Source organism: Lissotriton vulgaris, chromosome 1_1 (genome assembly GCF_964263255.1).
Source record: "Lissotriton vulgaris chromosome 1_1, aLisVul1.2, whole genome shotgun sequence".
Classification (NCBI taxonomy): domain Eukaryota; kingdom Metazoa; phylum Chordata; class Amphibia; order Caudata; family Salamandridae; genus Lissotriton; species Lissotriton vulgaris.
This window is the reverse complement of record NC_141685.1, coordinates 1,928,876,788-1,928,897,786: the sequence shown is the minus strand read 5'-3', so window position 1 is coordinate 1,928,897,786 and position 20,999 is coordinate 1,928,876,788.

The window sequence follows — 20,999 nt, the reverse complement described above, 5'->3', positions numbered from 1 at the left end:
TCTATCCTTTCTCTTTTTTCTCCTCCTTTTCTCTTCTCTTTCACTTTTTCTCTTCTATTCCTTCTTATTTTCCATCATTGACTCTGCATCGTTCTTTATCCTCCTCTCTCTTTGAATTTAGCGAGCATAATGTCGCTAGGTATTTTTTCTTGTTTTTAAATTCCGTGTTACAACTTGGAATGTTAAAGGTTTAAATAATCCAATTAAGAGGCAACGGGTCTTATCACACCTTGCCACAATTAAAACGGATGTTGCCCTACTTCAGGAGTCTCATCTCTCGGAAGCAGAGGCTTTGAAACTTAAACGCTGTTGGGTAGGTCATGTTTTTTGTTCTCCTACTGTTGAAAAGAAAAATGGGGTTTTGGTTTTGTTCCACAAAAAGTTGAATGTTTCTTCATTTTCTCATGAATGTGACATTAATGGTTGTTGGGTAATTGTTAAATTGCTTATAGATAATATCCCTTTTGTGTTTTTTAACGTGTATGCCCCCACCGGAACTGATAAATCCTTCTGGCCCTCGATCTCTGACAAGTTAGCCTCCCTCTCTGATGACTACATTATTTTTGTTGGTGATTGCAATCAAATTCTTGATCCCTTCCTTGACCGTCACTCGAAAGTTAAGTTTCTCCCCTCTAAGATGCATTCCCAGTTTACCAAATCAATTCAAAACAATGCATTAGTTGATATCTGGAGACTATGTAATCTTGACCTCAGAGAATATAGTTTTTACTCCCCTTGCCATCATTCACAGTCCCGCATTGACTACATCTTCCTCAGTAAACCTTTGACTCAACATGCCATTCGTTCCGACATAGGTTCAATTTTAATTTCTGATCACGCTCCTGTCCTTGTTGATATTGATCTCCTTCCATTTTCCCCCCATTCTGGCAGATAGAGATTTAATAATACTTTACTTCTTGATCCCACTCTTTGTTCTGAATTCACTACTTTTGCCACTGAATTTTTCCTACTTAATCACACTCCTGACTCACCCTTTGTTATGGTTTGGGATTCTTTCAAAGCAGCATCTAGGGGTTTTATCATTAATTTTGTGTCATGTAAAAAGAAACTCAGAGAGGCCAAATCAGCCCAAATACTTGCTGATATCAAACATCTGGAACTCGCTTATCACTCTTCTAATTTGGATTCCTCCGTTAAAAAACTTATTGATGCCAAAATTTCTTTTAATAAATTTACAACTGATTCTGCTTCTAATATTCTTTTAAAATGCAACTACCGCTACTATGGTGGTAAAAACAAAATGGGGAAACTCCTTGCAAGTCACTTGAAAGTTCGGAAAGAGCGTACCAAGATTGAATTGATTAAGACTTCCTCTGGTGAATCGCGTTTTAAAGATAAGGATATTCTTAATGAATTTGTCAATTTTTAAAAATCTCTATATACTCCGGAACATGTTCCCTCTTCTACGGACCTTCATTCTTATTTTCAGTCCCTTCCTTCTCCTCCTTCGTCTCATGTTAACTTTGACCCTTTAGATTTAGATATCACACTCACTGAAATTTCCTGCGCTGTCTCTAAATTACGTCATGGTAAAACTCCTGGTCCAGACGGATTCACTATTGAATTTTACAGTAATTTCGCCTCCCTTCTTTTACCAAAACTTCTTCTTTAATTTCATTCCTTCCTTGAAGCCGGTTCGTCGAGCGGCTCTTTTCAACAGGCTCTGATATGTTTGATTCCTAAAGACGATAAAGATCATTCATTATGTAAGAATTATCGTCCTATCTCTTTAGTTAACACAGATTACAAAATATTAGCCAAGCTCTTAGCTCTACGGATGGATCCTCTATTACCCGACTTAAATCGGTCCTGAACAATTGGGCTTTGATACAGGCCGCCTCGCATCTTATAATTCTCGAGTCTTTTCTAACATTCTTAGCAAGGCATCATCTTTAGAACTTCCTTTTGCTGCTATCTCCCTTGACGCTGAAAAAGCCTTTGACAGGGATTTTACGTTCAAGGCTCTTCTCTGGGCCGGTTTCCCTCCCAAATTCATTTCTATGATCTCATTACTTTATTCTGACCCCCAGGCATCCATTTTTGTGAACGGTATGACCTCAGATTATTTCTCCCTCCATGAGGGTGTTCGACAAGGTTGTCCTTTATCCCCCTTATTATTTGTTTTGGCCTTGGAAACCTTTCTTACTAAAATCCATCAAGACGATAACATTTCTGACTTTTCTTTTGGTTCTCGACAGGTTAAACTTTCGGTGTATGCTGTCGATATCCTTTTTTTTTACTGTTATGACCCTCTCTCTTCTCTTCCTTCTTTCCTCCAGCAAGTTTCTTCCTTTTCTGCGGTGTCTGGTTATCGTCTAAATGCTGATAAATGCGAAATCCTCCCTTTGAATCCTTTATGTCAAAAACATCTTTTCACCCAATCTGGTTTCTCATGGCAGCCTACCAAAATAAAATATTTGGGCGTTTGGTTTGCGCCTCTCTTATCTGATACTCTCAAAATAAACTTTGATTATATTTCTAAGAATTTAGATGCATCCATCACTCGCTGGAATCCACTCTTCTTGTCCTGGTGGAGTCGTCTAAGCTCTATAAAGATGATGCTCTCACCGATCCAACTCTATACTATTTCTATGATCCCAATGAGTATTCCGGATTTTTATTTTAAAAGGATTGACTCCATAATATTGAAATTTTTGTGGAATGGCAAACGTTCTCGAATCGCCATTGCTTCTTTACGAAAAGACAAATCTCAGGCTGGTGTCCGTTTTCCTGATTTCAGAGCTTATCACCGTGCTTTTTTTCTAAAACAATCTACTTCCTGGCTCTCTTCTGCTCTTCCTTTCCATCCTCCTATTTCGTTAAACATAGAATCCTCTTTTATTTCCCCCTTTACTTTTCGTGAACGTCTATCTTTCACGTCAAATTTGACCCGTCTTCAAAATCCTATTATTTCCCATTCTCTTAAACTTCTTTGCCCTTTCTTGCCTTCATCTTATCCTTCCCGCCTTTCAACCCATGAACAACCTATCTGGTATAATACACTGCTCAAAATTGGCAATCGCACCATTTTCTGGAGGTCCTGGCACTCTCGTGGACTACGTTGGATTTCGCAACTTCTTTCTCATGACACTCCTCTTTCCTTTTCGGAACTTCAATCCCAAATCTCTTTACCCTCCAGTTCTCGCTTACAATATACTTTATTATACCCTATTCTTACTCTTTATCTTCAATCTTTACCACCTTCCAATGATGTTCCTCCAGCTTATAGATTCATTTCCTCAATAATTGAGTCCTCTCCTTCTGCGTCTTCTCTTTATAATTCCTTCCGTTTTCTTATCGATAGACCAAAAACTAAACTTGAGTTTGCCTGGGAATCTGATTTATCTCAAGATTGGCCGACTACCTTCTGGGATAAAAACTGGACTAAACTTCATGAGGCCTCTAGAGCTCCTAATACCACCCAAACTCTTTATTTTATATACAATAGAATTGTATTTACTCCACACGACTTGTCACATTTCTCACCTGACTCTTCCTCTATTTGTTGGTCATGCCCTTGCCCTTCTGCAGATTTAAAACACATGTTATTTGACTGTCTTCCTGTTTCCCAGTTTTGGAGTTCAGTTTGGTCTCAAATCCAAAAGATTTTCCATTTTCAGATCCCCTTCTCCCCATCACACATTTTTCTAGGACTCCTTTCCCCTGTTCTCCCCAATCTCAACGTCACTACCTACTGATTGATCTCTTAATAGCTGTTGCTTTTCACACCATTACTTCTAACTGGAAACAAGCCACTAACATTTCATATCGTTCTTGGTGGGATGCAGTATGTTTTCATCATCGCTTAGACACTAAATATGTCTCCCCCATCTCCTTGGCAATTACAAGATACCTGATTTGGCTTCCTTTGGTAAATAACCTATCCTCATATGCTCCCTCCATTGCCACTCCAGACCCTGATTCCGTTGAAGTACGTAAACCACCTTGATTCTCCCATTGCCTTTTTCCCCGATATTTAATATTTTAATGTTATTTTACTGTGTATTTGCTTCTTTATCTATTTATTCTGTTTTGAAATTTATTATGCTTGCTATATTTTCTGTATTTCTATTATGTGATTTTACTTGCTTTCTTTATTTCTCTTTTTGTATATTTCATGATTGCAATTGTTTCCTCCTTATGATGTAACCTGTTGCCATATACATTTTCCTTATTCTTCACCTCTCCCCCTCTTGTTTGATTTGTATTTCTTCAATAAAATCAAACTTTAAAAAAAATACAAACATAAAAAAAGAGAGGAAAAGAAAGAAGATATGCTGCTTTTAAAACGGTACAAAATCTGGTTAAATGGATCAAATGTCCTACATCACGCCTTGTGACAGGTCCAGGAAGAAGATTCTCACTCTAGCTAATGCTAATATTTTAAACCAGCAATGGAGGAAACAGACAGAACAGAATTCTGGGGACATAACCTCTCTTTCCCAGTTTTTAGCAGGGTGATAAATAAGTGGCCAAACTCCATTCATTACGAGAAGGCAAATGCAACTGAACAGTAAAAAGATAAAACTCCTGATGCTTTTTGAAATGATATTACGGAGCAAGGTAAACACGATTCCCGTGATCCACTGATGAATCAATAAACAAGTATGCTTGCGAACATTATGAATTATTCTTTCGACGACCTAGTATACCCCGTATCTAAGCCCTTTCTGACAAAAGCAATTTACTGTCTGGATTTTAGTCGTACCAATGCACTATATAATAGAGAACCGATGTGATGACAACTTGTACACTGTACGTTTATATGATAAAGTAACGTTCCGTTTTCATGTGTTTTAAAAGGCACTACATTTTTCTTAAAATAATTGTAAATGTCTTTGGAAATTAATTATTTTTCGGTATTTTGTTATCGTTTTTAGTAACTTAAACAATAAAGTATTTTTGCAGTTATCATTTTATCATTTGTAATACAGCAGACGGGACATCTGCCATGTTTGTGGCTGAGTATCACATCTGCCAAACTTTAAATAAGGCCCTTAATATGGAAAATCACGTTCTAGTGTGGCAAATTGCCTGAGGCTTATGGTTAGAGATTAGAATGAGAGTAGTTTAGGAGAGGGGACCAGTGGCCATGCAAACTGCAGTCAAGACTGATACACAAATATTTTACTGTTCCTACCCGCTCGAAAAACCGCTCTAAAAAGACCTTAATATTGCTTTTGCACAAGGCAGGGGTAAGTACTTTTCCTGGTGACAAAGTGAAAGGAACTTTCTAATGTGCCAAAGTAGTTTGAGAATTTTCCATAGTTAAACATAATATGAAAACATGCAAATGTGCTTTTCTGCCAAGTGTACTTTAGCTGATTGTCGACAGTGGGAGAAATCTGAAAGCGTATGCGTGGAGGAAAAGGGAGGATCACAGAAGATATTGATTTTTCTGCATACTCCAGTAGACTATTTGTGAATAACTGAAAAGTTAAAAATACACAAAAATCACAGACCCGAATCAATTTTTTTTTTTCAACTTTTCAAAAAAATACTCATGATTAGTATTCTTGATGCAGGAGGGAGCTTTCCCAGAGCAATTACTATGGGTGTTGTAATACCACTGTAAAAGATCAATGAGCTTATAATGTACATTTGAAGGGAAAGACCACAAATGCACACAGCTCTCATGTGCATTGTTTTGAACCCTGTTCATATTAGTATTGAGCATTGATTTCCACCCAAAAACATTGGGGCATATTATCAAGGGGGTTTATCTCCGCTTTTTTGGCTTTAAAAGCCAAGAAAGCGGAGATAAAATTATCTCCCTATTACCTAGCTGTCGCTAACACCAGTTAGCGACAGCTAGTAGGAGATAGCGACCATCTTGGGCCCCGCTTTGCATGTCAGTGATATTTATCACTAATGACATGCAAAGTGGGCGTGCCAAGATGTTAGCGACTGGAAACAGTCGCTGACATCACTATCTCCTATTACCAACTTTTGAAGATATTCGCGCTAAGCGCGAATATCTCCAAAAGCTAACACCTGCCCCTGAGCAGTTCTTAGCCATGTTATCCAATGGTAGGTGGATAACAAGGCTAAGAGCATTAGCCGGTAATGCATGAATATCGCTGACTTTTCAGCGATATTCATGCATTTCGGCCGATTTTTATCGCTTAGGAGATATACCTTGCTAATAGCAAGGTTCCTAAGCGATAAAAATCGCCACAGCTCGGCGATAAAAATATCGCTGCTAAACCAATATAGCGAAAATTATCGCTAGTTGTTGGTAATATGCCCCATTGTTCCCGTTAAAAGTTTTCTGATGCATCTTTTACCTTATGAGTACCCTGCGAGAAAAAAAAACATGTAGCTATTGTAATTTTTATATTATTTTTTCTTGCCATTTCCAGCCACTATGCAGTACCTGTTATTTAATAGCTACTTATGGGATGAATTTTGCTAATTGCTCTCTAACTAGACAAAGCATAAACCCAGCACTCAATTTCAATCCAACCAGTTCAATGGATAGTTTCTGTCTTGTCAAATAGACCTCGAAATATTGTCTCCCTGTTGTTTAGAGTGACCTTTGGTACTGCAACGCTGTCACAACACATTGTACTGCACGTTCTTTCTTATGGAAATTGTCTCTTATAATTGCTACTCTAAGTATGCGGTCTAGACAACACTCTGATCATTTCGGCAAATTGATGGAAATTGCCTGGTTTCTTTTGTATTAGAATCAGGAGTGCCAGAGGTCAACTGTTTTGAAATGTTTCGTGGCTTCCTTGATTTAAGAAAAGATTATTTCAAATAAACAGGGAAAATACATATTAATGTGTGTGATGTGGATTCAAATCACCGTACTCAAGTGGCAATTTGAAATGCCCACGCCTGTAATGTTTGCCATGCCCTAGCCCTTTCAGCACACGCTCTTATTCGCTGAAAATGGACTGCATTTGTACCGCACTGCCTTTCACTGATAATGAGACATCATTAAGGATTGTTTTTGCCAATCACACATCGTAGGCGTACTCTGAAGTACAGATTTCCATCTTTTAAGCATCAGTTAATACTGGCAAAATGCGTGTGTCCATTTATTCAAATCTGGTCACGCAATTTGGCCAAATTAAAGTCATTAAAAAGTTGTTGTTTTCCCCCGTTGCAGCAAATCGGATCGATCATGTAAAAGTCAGTGCTCGAAGAGAAGACATACAAAAAGCTTGCATTGTCAAAATGTCATATGTCCATTTTCACATTAGCCCTGTTTATGGCAGGGTATTTGCATTCTTACAGCATCTTCCACCACTAGTATGGCTTCGCGCAGCTTTCTTCTTGAGGGCTCTCTTTTCATATAGAGCAAGGATTCCAAAATGTGGCTGTGTGCAGCTGGTTTGTTTACGGTTTGTAGAGATTTGTTAAGTATCCACCTATTAACTGATCATGTTGGTGAATGTGAAAGTATACTGACGTAAAACCAATCGAATTTCTTCTCCCAGTGACGGTCCGTCATATGCAGTAGGGGCGGGGCGAACACACTCACTCACACACTCTTGTACACAAAAGCATACATACGCCCAACCACATTCACCAGCACACACACATACACTTGCCATTCACAAGCTCACACACATTTGCACATGTAATGTAGTCTTGTAAAGCGCATGAATCACCCCACATGGGGTATCTCCGCACTGTAGACTGCTCGGGAACCCGTCCTGGCTTTCCCTGTGAGATGGACCCTACTGGGTATCTCCAAGGTGAAACCAGGCATCCCCAGCGTATGTGGGGGGCCGTTGTGGAGATGAGGCAAGCTAATGCCCAAAGTTGCCGAGTGTGATCCCTGGTTAGCGTAGGCACCGAGGGGAGAATTATCGAGTTCGCTGACCCTGGTCCACGACCCTGCCGCGTCGGGAATTGAACCCTGGTCCCGGGCCGTCCTCTGCTTTCTGGTCCCAGGCTGTCCTCTGCTTTCGGGTCTGCCGCCTCTAACCAGTGAGCCACACCACATCCATTCATTGCTCGCACATACACATACATCCATACATACAAACATGCATGCAACATTCAATAAGGACTTACCTGCCGTGGCGGTCGTATCAGGTGGCAGGAAGGAGAAGCAGCCTTGTTGGTACCTGGAGGATTTGGAGACTGAAGGGGCTGCGGGCGTTACTGTCATTGGCAGGCCGTGCCATGTGTCAGCCAATGAGAGAAGGACCTTCCAGTTCTTGTCACAGAGTGGGATGAGGGCATTCAGAGTTGCTGACCACAACCGACTCTGTAAAGATGGGTGATTGACACTCACTCTGGGGCTCTTTAGGGCTTCTAACTGAAGCGGCCATGACCAAGTCTAAGGTGACGCATCCGTCGTCATGAGAGGGAGATCCTCAAGGGCTGGGCCAGGCTGAAGGGGGTCACTCCCTCAGAGCTGTGAAATATTCAGCCCGGCAAAGTTTGGCTCAAGCTGAAAGGTGTCTGTGCATTTAGTGAATGTACAGTTCCTGGCTGCCTAAATCGACCGTGAAGAATATCTGTCAGAAAGACCTTTGCTCAGTCTGACACTCTTTATGCTTTGCAACAGGGTGCTGGGGGCTCTACCCTTAATGACAGGCCGCCTTTGTCTTCTTAGTGGGTTGGGAGTGCTGAAGGACTTTGCCATTTCTTGTTGAGCTGGATGGTCAGTTGTCTGTAGTCAGGCTTATGCAGTTTATTTTCTCTACAGCACTAAACAGCACATGTGTAGCTCTGATGCCTTGTTGTGCACATGAGAGTGGGGTGTGATTAAGCTAACTTCATCTGACTGGTTCTAAGATGTGTGTTGGTAGGATGTGGGGGAGTGCTGCTGGGCTAGCAGTGCTTTACCAATTATATGGAGTTAATACTGTGTAGTGCTCATGAGGGCAGGGACAGATAACATCACTGTTCCTGTGACTCTCTCACCCACTACAAAAAGCAATAATGTCAATGGTTTAAATTCGTTTATCGGAGTGTTGAGTTTGTTAAAGCAAATTTGAAGCACACTAGCCCTAAATTTCAAATTTATCTCACAATGAAGTTTGCTTTAGGTGCCTAACTACCTTTAATTACAATTGTAAAAAATATGTTTGCTATTCAAACAAATTGATTGGCACGTGTGCATGGGCTTACCTGAATGTAACATTACACCAGCACTATGTAAATGTTACTTGTGAGCCAATAAGGCTACTTAATTGTGGGTGTTCCTATTAGGGATGTCTGCTCAAGTAGGTGCGCGCACTGTAGTTTGTGGCACCGTTCAGTACTGCATATTGCAGAGCTTTACTCTTGCCAGGGTTAGGATTAAATCCCTAATCAGGGTAGGAATTGGGTGGGCACGCTCAATATTGATAGTGATGGAGAAGAGCATATTTTCACAGAAAAACAAGTCTCTCATTGGAGAAAAAATAGTATCAAAGTTACAGTGCCTCTCAATAGCTCATTTTGGCATGTGTAAACGTACAGCCACTAAAATAGCAAATCTGTAAAGCCACTTTGTCCTGTTACTTAGAATGGCCTTGGTAGAGCAACACTGTCGCAACTCATTTAGATGCATGTTTTCAGTCTAGACGGCACTGTGATAATGGCACTATTTTAGTAAATGGATGGCTATAGAATTTTCCTTGTTTCTCTTATATTACAATCAGGAGTGCCCGCGGCCATCTGTTTTGAAATGTAATACGGCTGCCTTGATTTAAAAAAAATGATCCTTGAAGGTAAGTATGATTTCATACCATCTCATCCAGGAAACAGTTGGAAATTTCCTTACGTGAAATGTTTCCTGTGCCATACCAGTATGTTTATATACTATTATTTTCGACAGCCTGAGTGCAAGTGAGCAATCTAGCAGAGGTGACTGAACCTGACACGCGTGCAGTCCTGCATCAAGTGACTTATTAAAATTGTGACCTAGGCAGTTTTCCCAGCTTATTGGCTAGCTCTAACTGCCATCGTCATCATGGCAGTGTCCCGAGGAAACCTCTGGTCAGTTGTGCGGCCTGTGAGCAGCAAAGCTTCTCACAGGTGAAGTCTGGCGCTGTAACACTTCTCCTGGCTTCACACAAGCTAAGTTTACAAATTCACCTAGCGTTACTGGCAAAGGTTTTACTTTTGACCTAACAGAATAGTATTTGCTGCGTTAAAGAACATTTCACATAACACCCCATTCCTGCATATGAATAGTTTTAAGACTGCAACTGCGTTTATTTCAGTGGTGGCTGGCATGGATCGTAGGTGGGAGGGCAAAGAGCGAGGGGAGAGATTGGGAAATAGAAAAACAAACTTACCTCTTCACAATGCCAGGCACGGCCCGTGCCGGGCGTTATACTGGGGCGGTGACGTCAGGCAGGGGAGGGTCAGGGTGGGGGGATGTAAAATACGGGATAAGGACCATTAGAGGTAAGTATTGAAAAAAACAAAAAAACGAATTTCGTTGCCCACTCTGCATCGCCAAATGTGATGCAGCGTGGGCAACGAAATTCGTTTTTGTTCCCCGATACTTACCTCTAATGGTCCTTATCCCGTATTTTACATCCCCCCACCCTGACCCTCCGCTGCCTGACGTCACCGCACCAGTATAACGCCCGCCCGGCACGGGCCGTGCCTGCTGTCTCTCCTAATTCGTCTCTCCTCATTTTCTCCTGACCGGAACAGGAAGCACCCAGGCTCCTCTAAACCAATAATAATAATAATAATAATAAAACACTTATAAAGCGCCTGGCTGCACAAACTGTGTGTCCCCGCGCTAACTGCTTATAAATCATCCAAAAGGTGGACCCAGAGATACTAGAGAAAGGGAGTCATATCAGCTAGCTATTTAGGGAAGAGGAACGTTTTGAGTTTTGCTCTGAAAATTCTTTCGGACGGTTCCATCCGCAATTGAAGGGGGAGATCGTTCCAGTGCTTAGCAGCTAAAAATCGGAAGGATTTACCACCCATTTTAGCTTTTTTAATGCGGGGGATTTTAAATTGCATTGCACCAGATGACCTTAGAGCTCTCATCGGTCGGTGTATAGTCAGAAGACTACCTAGGTACAGGGGGCCTTTGTTATGGGCTATCCTGTGGGCATAGCAGAGATTTTTAAAAATAATTCTTTCCTTGATAGGAAGCCAGTGCAGTTTGGTTAGGGCAGATTTAATGGAAGTTTTTCTCGGGAGACCTAACACCAGACGAGCCGCCGTATTTTGAATGCATTGGAGCTGGTGAAGGCCTTTGAGATTGAGACCTATTAAAAGGGCATTACCATAGTCCAAATGTGGCGTTATTAAGGCGTGAACTATGGTTTTTCTTGCTCCTATAGGAATCAAGTCAATGATTTTTCGGAGGATTTTAAGTATGCCAGTGCACTTTCCTATGGTTTTATTCACATGGGTTTTGCCCGACAGGTCAGAGTCTATCATGACCCCCAAATTCTTTACCACTTTGGCAGGGGTGGGGAGATTTCCCAGTTCACAGGGCCACCACGCATCAGACCACAACGATGTTTCCTTCCCCACCACCAATACCTCTGTCTTCTCTCCATTAAGGCGCAGACAGTTATCGTCCATCCAAGTGGCTACTGCCGACATGCAATTTGAAAAATTTGCGGCATTTTCCTTACAGTCCGGTGTAATTTTAAACATGAGTTGAGTATCATCAGCATAACTAACAATGCCCACCCCAAAATTCCTTACTATGTCAGCCAGGGGTTCCATATAGATGTTAAACAAAGTAGGGCTCAAACTAGAGCCCTGTGGAACCCCATGGCTGACACTGCGGGAAGATGACCTGAAGGGTGGGCAGTGTAGTTGGAATGATCTCATGGTAAGGAAAGATCTAAGCCAATCGAGTGCTGGACCATTCACTCCTAATTTTGATAGGCGAGATAGCAGCTTAGAGTGCAGCACAGTATCGAATGCTGCACTGAGGTCCAGCATGACCAATGCTGCAGTCTCGCCCTCATCCACCATCATTCGGATACATTCCGTGGAATACAGAACTGCCGATTCAGTGGAATATCCTGGCCTGAATCCTGATTGAGAGGGATGGAGTAAGTTCTCCTTTTCTACAAAATCCATGAGTTGTTTATTAACAACTTTTTCTATAATTTTGGCGCAGTATGGAAGAAGTGATATGGGTCTTAGGTTGTTAAACTGTGTAATGGGAATGTTTGGTTTTTTTTTTAACGGTATCACTTGCGCTAATTTCCAGGCTTCCGGGACAAAACATTCCTGGAAGGATAGAGAGATCATATGGCTGATGTGGTCAATCAGAATGTTTTCCATGATGTCCTTACATTTATCGTATGGACATACATCCCTGGGGGATCCAGAATGTATACTTTTAATAATATTAAGTAGATCCTTTTTATCTGGAATGGTAAACATAGACAATGTCGGATTTTGAGTGGCGGGAGTTATTATGTCTACGTTATCCCTTACATCAGAGGTTTTGGAGAAGGTAGCATGGATCTTCTCCACCTTTTCCACAAAAAAATCAGCGATTTGTTCGCATATTTCCGTGGAATAGGTATCCAGAGTCTCTAGACGGGACAAGCAGGTCAGTTCTTTATAAATACGGAATAATTCCTTTGTAGGGTGGGCAGCTTCCTCAATTCTATTGTTAAAAAAAATACTTTTTTCTTCTCTAACCATTTTTTGGTATATTTTTAGTTCGGTTCTATACTTCACTTTGAGGTCTGGTGCATAGCTCTTTCTCCAACTGCGCTCAATTGATTTACAGTGGGCTTTTGCAAGTCGGAGTTTTTCCGAAAACCAGGGCTCAGATTTAGCACGCCTGGTAGGGGGTTTAGTAGTCCAGGGGGCTATTTTATCTAGAGCATTCTCTAACCATTGCTCGTAGTTGTTCCATACCTCTTGAAGTGAGGTCCCTCTGGTAAGGGGATGCTCATCTAGGAAGCTTTTAAACTGAGCCGGAGTGAACTTTTTCCAGTTGCGGCGCTTCAGCGAGTGGACTCTGATAGGCGGGCTTTTATTTTGACTGTTTAAAATCTCACAAGTTACCAGGAAGTGGTCAGACCACAATAACGGGGTCGGGGGAAGAGGGGCAGCAATTCCCTCCCAATTTACAAAAATCGGGTCAAGTAGGTGCCCATGTAGGTGGGTAGGGTAAGGGGCCATGAGTCTTAAGCCTAATGAGCTAAGTGCAGTTTTTAATGAGCACGCTTCTTTAGCGTTGTGGTCTTCAAAATGAAGATTTAAATCTCCCAAAATCATGAGATTTTTATGTCTTATTGCAAGCTGGGTGGCAACTTCTATGAGATGATTACAGAAAAGTCCTGTGGGGCCAGGTGGTCGGTAAATAAGTAAGCCAGTGATAGTGGTTGTGGAATCCAATTTAATAGAAAAGAATCCACATTCACTATTGGGGATGGCCAGATTAGTAAGCGTACATTCCAAATTTTTTTGAAAAATGAGTGCCAGTCCCCCCCCACGTTGGAGTTTCTGCCTATCTAGTCTGAGGAGAGTATAGTTATTGGGTATGGCTTCTAAGATGTCTGGGAGCGAGGCTTCTTCCAACCATGTTTCTGTGAGAAACATAGTGTCAAAAGCGTTGTTTTCCAACAAATCATGGATTTCCATTTTATGCTTTACCATAGACCTGCAGTTCAGCAATGACATCTTACGTGTAACTGTAGGTTCTGAGGTACCATTAGGGGAAGGGAGTGTAGTATTACATATCATGCAGGACCTGGGCACTTCCTCAGGTTCTATGGTATGAAGGCAGGCCTGATTAGGCTTCTTACCAAGATTAAGTAGGGCCGCTTTGGAGTAGTGGATCTTGTGGTTGTCCAATGGCCGTGCTGTGCCTGATAGCGAGTTTATAGAGTCCTGGAATCCTGCCCCGCGTCCCAGTCGTTCGCGGACGGGCGCAGACGGGCAGGACTCTGGCTTGACTCCGGCGCGCGATCGGCGTGCCCGCAATGCGCGTCCGCTGCGCGGAGCCATGGCCGTATGAATTTATGTTGTCTGCCGAGCGCCGAGCGCCGTGCAGAGCGAGCCCTCACTAAGATGGCCGCTATCCTTACTTCGATGGCTCTAATAATACCCGCAGATGCCGGCCCGTGATTCGGCCACACCTATAGGGCGAGACAAGTAATCTGTCTTTTGAGAAGGTAGTAATTTCTAACATCAATTACCTTTAGTTAGCTCTAGCGCTCTAGTGCTCAGCGCGCTATCAATTTAATTGTCAAGGGGGAGGGAAAGGACACAAGGGAAACAGCAGCACGAGTTAAAAAGTAAATACACGGAGCAATATTAAAAAACACCTCCCGGCTCAAGCCTCAGGAGTAAAATACAAGCAGAGCTGGGCACCCGTGGATTCTCCAATCACAACGCTTCACTGCAGCGTAGTGATTGGTCCAAGAGCTGTGTAATGCAGCCTCGGTGGAGAACATGCAAAGTGCGCATGCCTGTTTGGCCAGCCCACGACGGCCAGCCAAGCATTCATGTGTACTTACAGAATCTTCACCACTCCTACTCCTGCTCTGAGAGGAGAGCAGCCCTGATCTGCCCTGCAAAGCTTCCACAGCAGGAAACAATAAAATGATAACGACAAGTTAATATCACTTTCTTTTTCATTTATCTAGACTGCTGCAAAGCGAGGGGCGACACTACTCCACCTTAGCGGAGGACCCGCCACTGGGTTAATTATGGTGAGACAGAACGCCCACGCCTCAGGTTGTGGTTACACCAGATCTGATAGATGCCTTGGATTAGTTCAAGACGTAAAGCTAACTAGACAAGACAAGAGTGAGGTACAACAGAATCAAATGAGAACCCTCAAGTCCCAAGGAACAGCCAGAGAGGAAGGACGATTGATTTAATTCTGTGCAATATGGAGAACATTTTTATATATTGTCTTCATGTATGAGGTTAGCCTAAGAGATTAAATATCAGAAACATACAGTTGGTTGTTGGGTCAGATGAAGCCAGGCTGAAGAAAAACGGAGCTGCCACCAGTTTCAACCACTTTCAATTAAATATTAGTGTTGTGACAGACAACCTAAGTGGGCCAGAGCAAACTGAGCAATGAATGAAAAGGATGTACTTACAACTCCAGAACATCTGCTCGTGGCTCCATTGAATATTTGCGCTAGAACCAGCTGACAAGAGAACACTGTCTCAGCCGTGCTCTCTTGATCATTGCTTCATCAGGCTCTTTTGGGCCGCACATCCGTTTCTATCGTGCTCGCTTGGGCTATCTACAGATTTTCGGTTGATTTTTACAGGTGGTGTTCATGAGGAAGGGAAAATATGAACTATACTGTTCATTCCGGCGATAAATGTGGTTATTCACACTCTTACTGTGCTGGTTAATGAGTTTATAATCGTGCATACGGGTCCCCCTCTCCAAAGGCAGACTTCCAGTCTGTAGTAAAAAGTAACAGCCCTAAACAGACATTCCTATATCTGAGGAAATGCTTTTTTTCAGATAGTCTTATCTTTTTTTCTCGGAGCAGTAAAAGGATGACAGCTCCAAAAGGATTTGCTAAAAACTTTGAGGTTAACGTATCTTCTCCTCCCTAAGCCTCACATCAGATCCTTGGTGTCACCAAAGCCGACAGGACTCTGGTTTAAAATCTTATCTCCAGCTTTGAAACACATGATACTATCACACACAGATAAAAAGAGATCATTCTAAGGCCTGGGGTTAGATACTGACTGTGCACACACCTCGAACTCAAAATAAATGGTGGCAAACCGACAAATAAAAACAGATTGATTGTAGTTGAGGCATGCTAGAAATGAAGCCATGGCAGATATAATATGTTAGCATGCTTGTGGTCATTTCGGTATTTCTGGAATTGTGTATTTCCGTGAGGGAACACATATTCAAAGTTCCATGAAGCAACATTTAAACCAAGAACAAATAATGGTTTACAAGATTGACTGCCAAGGGCATGGCTGCAGCATGTTCCGTGAGACCAGCAAAAGGATTGCGCAATCCGTCATCTGAATGCGGTTTAGTGGAGCATGAATGCATTAACAACATATAAGCAATTGAGAGTTGCATCGAAAAACATTTATTTCCCTTGATACATCATACTCGAAGGTTAATATGTATACATGCCACCTACTGAGTGGAAGAAATTCCACCCACATTGGAAAAAGTAACCCAAATATTATCATCATGTTGCAAACGCTACCTATCAGTAGGGTGTCTTGGGATGACATATAATCCAAATTCTAGGATTATTTCATCAAGTGAGTCAGAATTCTAAACTCTTGATATTGGAGGAGAATGTGCGGTAGCCCTTGCAAACACACAGTTCAGCTTCACCAACAGAACATTACTCCTCCAAAGGTTGCTCTAAGCCTTCAATGGTGTATGCCCTACATGCTTTACTGCTCGTTTGATTTTCTATTCTGATCTATTGTTAACAAAAGTACTCCAGTTGACATCTTTTTAAGATCATGGGCATTTGTGCCAGGTGCTGGGGCAATTACGATGTGTCCACCTAGAGTTCCACCATGCCCCCTGTTAAACATGGCTGGGTGACCAGTTGTATTTTCTCTCAGATCTCCCCATGGAAGGATCTATTCAGGTCTTATTCTTGATCAGTTTACCTATTCATTCATAGTAAAATGAATGACAACATTTTTAACTAGAAACTGTCTAAAGATATGACACAACTAACAATACATTTCCCATTCATTTCTAGAGACTCACCATTAAGAAAGTAAACTGAACATCCAAAATGGCTCCCATCAAGCTTAGGAATGTTCCAAAATACTAGATGAATTTTCCATAAGGGCCAGGTATATATCAAACTGGGAGACCAGACACATTTCAGAGGGTGATTGCATCACCTGTGGTGTAGGTAACTCCGGTGCGGAGTACTGGGCTGTTTTCACTCGTATTGGGGTCCTATATTCTTTTGCTGTTACTGGTGTTCTCTCTCCAATCGTGCTACTATATTTATTTATAAAATGTTATATAGCGTGAACCTGACCCTTACCTGTATCACAGTGCTTACCAAGTTTGCTAGATACTCTGAATGCTCTTCAACCACCGGATAGCTTCAGTTTTTCTGCAAAGTTTCTCAGAAGGTATCTTGTGGTGTTGAAGTGAAGGGTTTTGTGTGTCATGCAGGCCATTTTTAAAGGAATCCATGCCTCATATGGGAGTCAGTTAGAGATTTCAGATTCAGAATGATGTGACTGTTTTTTAGATCCTATAATGAGCCTAGCAGCAGAGTGAAGAGAAGCCCCTAATGGCACCATCTTAGATCTGGGTAGACCACAGAGGTTCGCTCTTCTATAGTACAATCTAGGAATTACTAGAGCTTGAACAGATGATTTGAAGTGATCAGAAGGTAGGAAGGATCTTATTAAGTGTTATTCCCAGTGACCTTGTTGATCCTATAATGTGTGGTATGCAGTTAAGTGCTGTTAATTGTTTATTTCTTTCTGAGATGTTCTGAGATTGTCTGGGTGGGGAAATTAAGAGCAATATCATATTGAGAGTGCTTAGTTTGATGTGGTTACAAGTCAGCCAGTCTTAGATTTTTTATGCGGTTGTGTTGATAGACCTAATATCTTTGGGGAAAGAGATTTTCGAGTACATTTGGGTGTTGCTGGCATGCATGTGATAGTGGATGTTAGATAGATTCAGCACTTTGGTTACAGGCTCCGTTTACAAGTTAAAGAGAATAGATGAGAACATGGAGCCCTGTTGAACCCTCAATGTGACCTGTGTGGGGTTGGATAGAGATGTCTTGACCCTGATTCTTTGAGTTCTATTGTGTAGAAAAGAAGCAGGCTAAGCAAGAACAGATCCAGATATCCCCATTGTTCAAGTAGGTTTAGGAGGCTTTCATGTTTGACCATGCCAATGTTGACAAGAGATCAAAGAGTATAAGAAGGCAGATTTTCTTCTGATACAACATTCTTAGTGCATTATCAACTATGTGTGTGAATGCTGATTCGGTGCTGTGTCCCTGACTGAAACCAGAATGGATTTGGTCTAAGAGACTGAATTGTTCTACGTGGTTGCCTAGCTGTACATGGACACATTTCCCAAGTGGCTTCGCTGATGTCTGATTACTAGAGGATGGGCAGAAGTTTTTTAGGTCTGAGGGAACAGCAATGGACTTTTAAAAATAGAGTTAACTTGCCCAGCTTTAAGGACGTCAGGGATCAATCATTGGAATAGTGAGGCCTTGACTATCTTAGTCCAGAGTGGAGTAAAGCTATTTTGATCTCACTGAAGATATTTGCTGGAAGAGCTTCACTAAAGTGGTTTGAGGGTTTTAGTGCTGATAGGATTTGATAGGATTCTGAGAATGGCACTTTCATCAAATGTTTTGAACATGTTCCAAAAAGCATGATTTTTGGGAATGTAGACAGAGAGACACGGAGACTCCATGATCCGGGGCAGGGTTGTCCTACTATGAAGTGTGAAAAAAAGGTGCTCCTTAGCTGTCTGCAAATTGATCTCAATCTTTTTTGTTCTTTCCCATCAAAAAGGAGGCAAAATCCTCACAGTTTGGCTGTGAAATACACCCCGGAGGGGAATAGTTGGGTTGCCTATTGGATTGTAGCTTTTGAGCTTCTGGTGCGTTTGCTGTAAATGCTTTTCAGTGATCTCAAGTGCTGGAGGTGTTTGAGGGATGGAGAGAGTCTCCCAGATCGTTCAGCTAATCCAAGCTTTCATCTTTCTGCATTGAGGCAGCCAATAAACCATGGCTTTGAGTCTTTGGTGGGCGTTCAATATAGCTGTAAAGTTGCTATTAAGTCGAGGACGTTTAGCATGGAGTTGCTGTAATGATCTGTGACATCAATGACATCAGCCATGTGTAAAGGAGGTATCAAAATGTTATTTCTGAGGGATGACATCATTCAGGTTGATATTTCTCATGTTCATTTTCCATTGTTTAGATTTCTTTAGTTATGCTTAACAGACTCCACAGATTCTGTGATGATGAAAGGGATACAGTGATTGTCAGTCCAGTCGCAATAGATGATAGATTCCAATTGGATGGTGTTATTCTTGGCAATGATAAGGTCCAAAGTCACATCCATTTTGTGGGTAGTAATGTCACAGAATTGAGTCAGGTTGAGGTCAGCTAGGAAGGTGTTCAGGCTAATGACTGCTGGGTCATTAAGGGGATTCCAGTGGAGGTCAAAATCATCACTAAGCAATATCTAGGAGCAGTGTTGTCCTCTGTCGGATTAGATGGTTTCCATGATATGTTCTATCAATGTGATGTTGTCTCCAAGTGAATGATAGATCGTGTGCAATTTGCACAATGGATTTTTGTTACTCAAAATATCAATGCATAAGTATTCATATGAGGATAGGTCAATGGAATCTGACTGGTTCACTGAGAGATTGTTTTGGTGTATGCAAGCAATACCTCCACCTGTTCTGTTACATCAATCTAGCCTTATATGTCGTGGTTTGGTGGGACTTGTAAGTCAAGGGTGGCATCATTTAGCCATGTTTCAGTTGGAATTAGTAGGTCCAGCTTGTGGGCAAGGATGAAATCCAGAATGTCTGCCACATGTCTCACTGGCGGTCTGCAGTTTAGTCACTTGCATTTCAAGTGTGGTGTGATGTCAGTAGATGTAGATGGAGACTGTGTGAAATGCACTTGCTTAAGGTCAGACTTGTTTACAGCTCTGTGGTTAGGCCTTTGAGTCTCTGTGTGGGTCTGTAAGAATAGTTTGAATTTGGTCTAAATCAACTTTGTTAATGGAGTAAGTAGAACAATAGTAGAACTAGGGAAGAGGGGTTCGCCTAACGGCTAGGCCGGTCAACCTCGAATCTGGGGAACTGGGTTCGAGTCTCGGCGACGACACTGAACCTCCTGTGATTCGGGACAAATCACTTAGGGCCAGATGTAGGTGGCCCATTACCGGTCGGTAAACCCGAACTTCGGTAAATTTCAGGTTTACCGACCGGTATTGAGCCATTTGCTATGTAGGGGAGATTCGGTAAATACCAAATCGGTATTTACCGATTCTGTATTTACAGAATCATCCTTTACTGATTTGGTATTTACCGAATCGGTGAATGCCATGTAGGAAGCACTTTGAAGAGTGCTTCTGTGCTTTAAGGATTTTTTATTTACCACTAACTATTAGTTGGTGGTAAATAACAAATACATCTGTAAATGCAAATCTGTGCATTTACACCAGTGCCATGTGGCAGATATACATGCCCTTAGGGCATGTATGTGTGCCACATGTGCACACAAGCACTATTCAGGGCTGCAACAGGGTATCAATGTGACACCCTGCCACCCTTGACTCTTTCCCTATTTTACCGAATCGGTATTTACAGATTCGGTAATTCACATTCATTCCTATGGGCCTGGAGGCCCATAGGAATGAATGTGAATTACCGAATTTACTTACCGAATTTTTCCCTACATTTACCGATTCTAAAATACTGAATCGGTAAAATTCGGTATTTTAGAATCGGTAAATGTACTTTACCTACATCTAGCCCTAAATCTCCCTGTGCCTACCAAAAAAAATGAATGTGTCCTCATGTAATGCAACTGGTGCTATGTAAAATGCTCTGATACCCAGATACCTTTGGATCAAGTTGCGCTATATCAAACTCTGTAAAATAAAAAAACAAAATATATGATAGGAGGAAGGAGTGAATGTCAGTATCAGAAAGAGGATCATTAATTCTGATGGGTCAAGAGTGGGCGTTAGGATAGGGTATTGATAGAGCACGGGCTCACCTGCTCGTTTTACCATACTCACTTGGTCCCATACATACTTTAAACATGTACACCTACGCTTAATCATGATTTTAATTAACATTTTAGGACCTATACCATTAACTTACCAATCCTTTTCACTGGTTCCTATAGTTCTAAGGGATCAAGGGCCATATGTATCAAGCTAAATTAACTTCACAAACGCCGAAATTCACAGAATTTCGGCGTTTGCGAATGCAATTTGGACAAATGGTATGTATGAAGGAAATGTGCTTGAAAAATAAGGAATCGAAAAATGTGCGATTCCTTATTTTGCGATTGCATTTAAGGAAT